A 9247-nucleotide genomic window follows, 5' to 3' on the forward strand; every position below is an offset into this window, starting at 1 on the left:
CATATGTCCCGGCAAGAAATCTGCGTTCAAAAGACTCTGGCTTATTAGTGATTCCTAAAGCCCGAAAAAAGTCTGCGGGCTATAGAGCGTTTTCCGTTCGGGCTCCAGTACTCTGGAATGCCCTCCCGGTAACAGTTCGAGATGCTACCTCAGTAGAAGAATTTAAGTCTCACCTTAAAACTCATCTGTATACTCTAGCCTTTAAATAGACCTCCTTTTTAGACCAGTTGATCTGTCGCTTCTTTTCTTTTTTGTCCTATGTCCCCCCCTCCCTTGTAGAGAGGGTCCGGTCCGATGAACATGGATGAAGTACTGGCTGTCCAGAGTCGAGACCCAGGATGGACCGCTCGTCGGGACCCAGGACGGACCGCTCGCCTGTGTATCGGTTGGGGACATCTCTACGCTGCTGATCCGCCTCTGCTTGGGATGGTTTCCTGTGGACGGGACTCTCGCTGCTGTCTTGGATCCGCTTTGAACTAAACTCTCGCGGCTGTGTTGGAGCCACTATGGATTGAACTTTCACAGTATCATGTTAGACCCGCTCGACATCCATTGCTTTCGGTCCCCTAGGGGGGGGTTTGCCCACATCTGAGGTCCTCTCCAAGGTTTCTCATAGTCAGCATTGTCACTGGCGTACCACTGGATGTGAATTCTCCCTGCCCATTGGGTGTGAGTTTTCCTTGCCCTTTTGTGGGTTCTTCCGAGGATGTCGTAGTCGTAATGGTTTGTACAGTCCTTTGAGACATTTGTAATTTAGGGCTATATAAATAAACTTTGATTGATTGATTGATTGATTGATTGATATATTGCACAGTCATTCATAAATTTACATTGCACATGCACGTCTTCTCGCAAAACGAATCGCAGGGGCTTACGCATATACAATTAAAACTTCTAAGATATAAATAGTCAATCAATCAATCAATCAATGTTTATTTATATAGCCCTAAATCACCAGTGTCTCAAAGGGACCGAAAGCAAATGGATGTCGAGCGGGTCCAACATGATATTGTGAAAGTCCAATCCATAGTGGATCTAACATAACCGTGAGAGTCCAGTCCAAAGTGGATCTAATATAGTAGGGAGAGTCCCGTCCAAAGTGGAGCCAACAGGAAACTATCCCAAGCGGAGGCAGATTAGCAGCGCAGAAATATCCCCAACCGATACACAGGCGAGCGGTCCATCCTGGGTCCTGACTCTGGACGAGCGGTCCATCCTGAGTCCTGACTCTGTACAGCCAGTGCTTCATCCATGGCCACCGGACCGGACCCCCTCCACAAGGGAGAGGGGGACAGAGGAGAAAAAGAAAATAAACGGCAGATCAACTCGTCTAAAAAGGGGGTCTATTTAAAGACTAGAGTATACAAATGAGTTTTAAGATGAGACTTAAATGCTTCTACTGAGGTAGCATTTCGAACTGTTACCGGGAGGGCATTCCAGAGTACTGGAGCCCGAACGGAAAACGCTCTATAGCCCGCAAACTTTTTTTGGGCTCTGGGAATCGTCCCCACATCTGCGGTCCCCTCCAAGGTTTGTCATTGTATCCCATTATGTTGAGTTTTTTCTTGCCCTGATGTGGGATCTGAGCCGAGGATTTCGTTGTGGCTTGTGCAGCCCTTTGAGACACTTGTGATTGAGGACTATATAAATAAACTTCGATTGATTGATTGAAATTCAGGTGTAAATAACATTGTGAGAATTGGTTTGAATTGAAAATACATGTTGAAGTGAGAATATCATTTGAACCGAATTAAATAGGGATTTGTTCCAAGATTCACAAATATTAGAGACAAGTATCCGATGTTTTTCAATCATTTAATTTTATAAAAATACTATCCATCCATTCATCCATTTTCTACCGCTTATTCCCTTTTGCGGTCGCGGGGGGCGCTGGTGCCTATCTCAGCTACAATCGGGCGGAAGGCGGTGTACACCCTGGACAAGTCGCCACCTCATCGCAGGGCCAACACAGATAGACAGACAACATTCACACTCACACTCACCCACTAGGGCCGATTTAGTGTTGCCAATCAACCCTGGCACGTGCACACATAGGGCCCTATGGGTGCTTGAGCCCCTGCCCTTTTTTGCCTCGTCTTAAAAAGTGCCCTCTGCCTGTGTGTGTGTTTTTTTTTGTTTTGTTTTTTTCTTTAAATAACATTAATAAATTCCTGTTGGGGATGTAAAAAAACAAAACAAAACAAAAAAACAGCGGTACAAAAACTCCACGTTTTCTTGTAACCATATTACCATGAATTGATTAACGTGGACCCCGACTTAAACAAGTTGAAAAACTTATTCGGGTGTTACCATTTAGTGGTCAATTGTACGGAATATGTACTGTACTGTGCAATCTACTAATAAAAGTATCAATCAATCAATCAATCAATCAATCAATCAATACCTGGTTGTTTGAGCCTGCGCTTCCGCCAGACAGACAGAGAGAGAGAGAGAGAGAGAGGGCGAGTGAGTGAGTGAGAGAGAGGAGAGAGAGCCAACTGTGGCCTGAGGAGACGTGAAAGTGGAGCAACTTGAACCTGTGAGTTATGGTGTAGTCGCCGTCCACTTATTCAGCATCTAATATGGGTAATATTTCAGAAAAAAGGTGTATTATTCTATTATTCAATGTGTCAGCTTCTGTTTTTGCAGGATGTCGGAGCACGACGGATTAATTGAGCACGGCACATCATCTTCGCACAGAGCAGAGCAGATCGTGCGGGACAGGAAGTAGTGTACAAAATACAAAATAAAACCCCGGGTTAATTTTCAAAATAAAATTCACTGTGTTTATGGTGGATCACATTTCTCTCACAGTAGAGGTTTAGATATAAAGTTGTATTGCGTTTCAGTTGTTTAGTCTGAGCATTAAGTGAGAAAGACCATAAGTTACAACTTGATGGCGTTTTCATCAAGTTAAAGGAAGAAGGACAGATTTTCACATTGAAGTTTTTTTCATTAGGGTATTTACGATTATTTTTTTTTAAGTTCATGTTGCACTGTTCAATGTTCAATATTAAAGTGCTTATCTTTAACGATAAATAGCCTAATAATAAACCAGTGTTTTGTTGCTTTTCATGTCTTCAAGCCTATGATAATGTGAATTAACTCATTATGAAAATAATTTGTTGACACAAAAGAGATGGCAATCACTTTTACCTACAAAGGACACACAACCCAGTAGTTAGCTTCCTATTAGCAAATGTATTTTTACATTAATTTCCAGGAACAAAAAAAAAATGTCCTGCCCTTTTCTGACTTTGAGCCCCAGCCCCTCTATAATCATGTGCACGTCCCTAAATCAACCTATCCCCAGGTGCATGTCTTTGGAAGTGGGAGGAAGCCGGAGTACCAGGAGAGAACCCACGCATTCACGGGGAGAACATGCAAACTCCACACAAAAAGATCCCGAGCCCAGGATTGAACCCAGGACTACTCAGGACCTTTGTATCGTGAGGCAGACTAACCCCTCTACCACCGTGCTGTTCATAGAAAAATACTAATTCTAGATTATTTTTTTGTATACGTACAGTATATTTATTAAATGTGACAGACTTGAGAGACATCCTGTACACACAATTGTGCTGGTTACACTGGTGTTTACAAATATTTTAAAAAGGACCAAATTTGTAGAAATATCTTAAATGGTTTTTGCGTAGTTTTGTGTTCATTTGGACATGGTCTAAGGCAGGGATATTTAACAATATTGTTTTGGGGGCCACATTTCCGGAAGGCAAAATAACTTCTCCTTCAAGAGAATTAGCATCCTCTGCAGCAGTGGTTCTAAACCTTTTTTCAGTGATGTACCCCCTGTGAACATTTTTTTATTTCAAGTACCTCCTAATCAGAGCAAAGCATTTTTGGTTGAAAAAAAAAGAGATAAAGAAGTAAAATACAGCACTATGTCATCAGTTTTTGATTTATTAAATTGTATAACAATGCAAAATATTGATCATTTGTAGTGGTCTTTCTTGAAATATTTGGAGAAAAAAAGATATAAAAATAACTAAAAATTTGTTGAAAAATAAACAAGTGATTTAATTATAAATAAAGATTTCCACACATAGAAGTAATCATCAACTTAAAGTGCCCTCTTTGGGAATTGTAATAGAGATCCATCTGGATTCATGAACTTAATTCTAAACATTTCTTCACAAAAAAAGAAATCTTTAACATCAATATTTATGGAACATGTCCACAAAAAATGTAGCTGTCAACACTGAATATTGCATTGTTGCATTTCTTTTCACAGTTTATGAACTTACATTCATATATTGTTGAAGTATTATATATTTATAAAGGATTTTTTAATTGTTGCTATTTTTAGAATATTTAAAAAAAAAACTCACGTACCTCTGGGCATACCTTCAAGTACCCGCAGGGGTACGCATACCCCCATTTGAGAACCACTGCTCTACATTAAGCAATTAGATTACATTTTGGGTGGTAGAGTGGCCGTGCCAGCAACTTGAGGGTTCCAGGTTTGATCCCCGCTCCCGCCATCCTAGTCACTGCCGTTGTGTCCTTGGGCAAGACACTTTACCCACCTGCTCCAAGTGCCACCCACACTGGTTTAAATGTAACTTAGATATTGGGTTTCACAATGTAAAGCACTTTGAGTCACTAGAGAAAAAGCGCTATATAAATATATTTCATTTCACATTTTGGTCGATTTATATTGTCAGAGTAAGTTTTTCAGGACCGTAACAAGATATATGTAGCTAAGTTACGTAGCTTAACTATATTTTCCAGTATCTTGGCAGTAGCTTAGCTACTTCTTCAACAAGTAGCTTTTCCTCGAGCTTAGTTATTTTTAGACCCACGTAGCTATGAAGCTACAAAGAGAGAAAATGGACTGCGAATCCAGGACCCCACCCCAAAAAATATGGAGAAAATACAATGACCTGGATAAATAAGAACATCAATACATACAGAGAAAATCCGTGATGATTGGTTGGTGTTCGTATAATGAGTCACAATTGGTTAAGGTTAAAAAAAAAAGTTAAATGACCAATGATTGTCACACATACACTGGGTATGGTGAAATTTTCCTCTGCATTTGACCCATCACCCTCACCCCTTGGGAGGTGAGGGGAGCAGTGAGCAGCAGCAGTGGCCGCATCCGTGAATTAGGGAGAAACATTATGGACGGGCCGACTTGTCCAGGGTGTAATCCGCCTTCCGCCCGATTGTAGCTGAGATAGGCGCCTATCTCAGCTACAATCGGGCGGAACACAGCGTACACCATGGACAAGTCGCCGTCTCATCGCAGTGCCAACACAGATAGACAGACAACATTCACACTCACATTCACACAATAGGGCCAATTTAGTGTTGCCAATCAACCGATCTCCTAAAACGTATTGCTCATCCTCCTTGTGTTCGGGCTCAAAATTATAATAGAATTAAATGCCATTATATGTAGCTTTGATGTAGTAAGCTCTCCGGGGATAGTTTCCCCTGTAGCTTAGGTACATTTAATCGAGAGTAACTTGTAGTTTAGCTTACTACATTTTCCAAGTAGCTTGCCCCTCACTGGTTTTTAAGGACCATTTTCAATAAAGCTATTCAAAGATAATCTCTATGACAGCACTCGTGTTTTTAGAAATCTGCTGAAAAAAAGAGACAGGATCTCAGATGAAACTTTGAGGAATACACCTAGAGATGTGACGTTCGTAAATTCATAGTCTATTGAACAACTCTGAAGGAGAACAGATTCCCAGTTGTGAGCAGTTTTTTTTTCACATAAAACTTAAGCGTTGGCAATTGCCCACTCTGCACATGCATTGATTGCCACCCGACCAGCATCTTGACTAGAAAATTAATCAGATTTAAAGGAAATGTTGTATTTTGATTCACTTAAAACAACAACATATATATACAAACACATACATATACAGTGTATATATATATATATACATATATACTGTATGTATAATATATAATACAAAGTTACAAAAAAATCAGGGTTCATTATTCTAAAACATGGGTGGGCAAACTACGGCCCGTGGGCCACATTCAGCCTGCCAAATATTAGAACCTAATAACCCACTAAAAAACTGATAGGATGGGATAAACTTTTATTCAGACTTATTTCTAGACTTCCGGGCATTGGCAAAAAAACCGTGATCAACAACACTGCTCCCACTGAAAGAGAATGTAAGTGTTAACCCTGTACTACCATTCTTAGGTTTCTTTGAGATTGTGGTATAATGTTGAAAATAGATGTGTAGCCCATGTTTGGTAAGTCTACTTTTATTTCCAACAGATATGGTATGCTTTGAAATGAATCATGTGCTCCCCTTGCCCATTTGTCAAATGTTAAAAGCCAATGTGGCCCCTGAGCCAAAGTTTGCCCACCCCTCTTCTTAAAGGTGGTAGTTTAAGCATTCACACCAGGTATAGTAGTGCCATATAGATTATGCCCTAATTGTTAATGTACTTTAATAACCATTGGTGCATTTTATTCCTACATATTGTGTATTTTATTCTATATTGTGAAAATGTTACACATTTGTTTAGGTGAGGGAAAATTCAAATTATGGTCATGATGTCCTGCCAAAGCATGGAAACATGACATGGCTTATGGAATGTTTACAGTGAAAACACTACAAAAAGTTAGAATTATAGCCAATATTTAAAAAAAATTACCACCAATATAGTAATCCCTCCATCCCATCCACTTTCCTACGCTTATTCCCTTTGGGGTCGCTGGTGCCTATCTCAGCTACTATCGGAAGGCGGGGTACACCCTGGACACGTCACCACCTCATCGCAGGGCCAACACACAGACAGACAACATTCACACTCACATTCACACACTAGGGCCAATTTAGTGTTGCCAATCAACCTATCCCCAAGTGCATGTCTTTGGAAGTGGGAGGAAGCCGGAGTAACCAGAGAACATGCAAACTCCACACAGAAAGATCCTGAGCCCGGGATTGAACTCAGGACTACTCAGGACCTTCGTATTGTGAGGCAGACGCACTAACCCCTCTTCCACAGTACTGCCCATATACATATATATATTAGGGGTGGGCAAATTAATGCGTTAATTACGAGTTAACTCATCAATCTATTAACGCCGACAATTATTTTATCGCACATTTGCGTATGTTGTTTACATGCTTTTATTTTGTTAACGCCTTTTGTTAACAAGATGGCGTCGCCCGGACGGGCTTCGGCTTCGAGGGACTCTTGGTAAAGATGGAACATTTGGCAAAAATACCGGACAATTCTGCAAATTTCATGGCTGGCTTACAGCGTGGTCACTCCGGGATCACTTCCAACCGCCAGACAATTCTGGATGTGGCTAGATCAGGCCGTTTTGGACTGAATGACGCGTGCTTGCTAGACCGGCTAGCTAGCATGGGAATACTTTGCCGGCTACATCCAGCGGCCTGTGAAGCAGCGGAGTATATGTGTTGTCTGTCTATTTATGAAAAATGCAGACGAGGAGTGTTGGCTGAGTTCTTAACGTTTACTGTCAGAGTGTGCATATCACAACATACAAGATGCCGTCATGGCGACACAACCTATACCGGGCTACCGCGCATGCTCGTCACTCCTGTTGCATGCTGGGTAGGGTAGTTCTTTTTTTCCCTGGCTCATAACATCACAATATAGTACCATGTATATGTGTTCAGTTTATCAAAGCACCAAGCAAACAATCGGAAAATTCCCATCATATCAATTCCTAGATATGGTCATAATTATTTTAAGTGCACTACGCAGAATAAACAACATTATTAATATTGCTACTACGGATATTTTGATTAAAAATTCCCTAAAACAGCCCACTACCTATTATATAGGTTTTTTTAAAATAAGATCCCTGATAAAAACAAATGTTTCTGCTGTTACCTCAGATATTGCCTGTTCAGATGTTATGATTGTGGCTCAGAGATTTGTATGTAGATTATATTTATTTTCCATAACAGGATAACTTAAATACCCTGGCAGTGGCAATAAGCTTAAATGTTTGTATTTACATTTTTTTAGTTGATTTTCATAAAATATGCTATTTAACTGCTACTGTTTAACAAGGACTGATTTAAATTGTGTTTGCACAAAAAATGTTTTGGCGCTTTTGTTCATGTGGGAGAATATTCCAATAAAGGTGCATTACACACTACTTTTGAATTCATTATTGGGCTTTGTGTATACAATGCAGTTAATCGTGATTAATCGGAGAAATAGTGCGATTAACTTTGATTAAAATTTTTAATCGTTGCCCAGCCCTAATACATATACATATATATATATATATATATATATACATACACACACACACATACATACATATATATATACACACATAACACTCCTCTACTCGTTGTATTTGAAAGTGCAATGCTTTGCAGCCAGTAGCATAGCCTTTGAAGGAGCATAGGTATGGGCAGCATCTGTGACATTTAATATGCAGGAAAGCAGTGAGTTTAGGGTTTAATTGTCTATCCTTGTTCTATTCTCTGTCACTATCTTTCTAACTATGCTGAACACCCTCTCCGATGATGCATTGCTGTGTGGCACGCAAAAAAGTGCCTTCATCAAATGCACCAGAGTCTGGAATCTTCAATATGGTAATATTTGTGTAAATTAAATTATTCTTATCTAGATCTTATCGTGTAACTGACACTGGTTACTATTCCCTTTCTTTAAAAAAAAAAAGAAAGTAAAAACAATAACAAGCCAGTCTTTTCAACGGTTCTTTTGATAGGAACAACGCTTCAAGAACCGTTGAAAAGACTGGCTTGTTATTGTTAAAAACAATAACAAGCCAGTTATTGGCTTGTTATTGTACTCTAGCCTTTAAATAGACCTACTTTTTAGACCAGTTGATCTGCCGCTTCTTTTCTTTCTCCTATGTCCCCCCCTCCCTTGTGGAGGGGGTCCGGTCCGATGACCATGGATGAAGTACTGGCTGTCCAGAGTCGAGACCCAGGATGGACCACTCGTCGGGACCCAGGATGGACCGCTCGCCTGTATCGGTTGGGGACATCTCTACGCTGCTGATCCGCCTCCGCTTGAGATGGTCTCCTGTGGACGGGACTCTCGCTGCTGTCTTGGATCCGCTTTGAACTGAACTCTTGCGGCTGTGTTGGAGCCACTATGGATTGAACTTTCACAGTATCATGTTAGACCCGCTCGACATCCATTGCTTTCGGTCCCCTGGGGGGGGGGGGGGTGGTTGCCCACATCTGAGGTCCTCTCCAAGGTTTCTCATTGTCAGCATTGTCACTGGCGTCCC

The sequence above is a fragment of the Nerophis ophidion genome, linkage group LG04, assembly GCF_033978795.1.
Source record: "Nerophis ophidion isolate RoL-2023_Sa linkage group LG04, RoL_Noph_v1.0, whole genome shotgun sequence".
NCBI classification, from domain to species: Eukaryota; Metazoa; Chordata; class Actinopteri; order Syngnathiformes; family Syngnathidae; genus Nerophis; species Nerophis ophidion.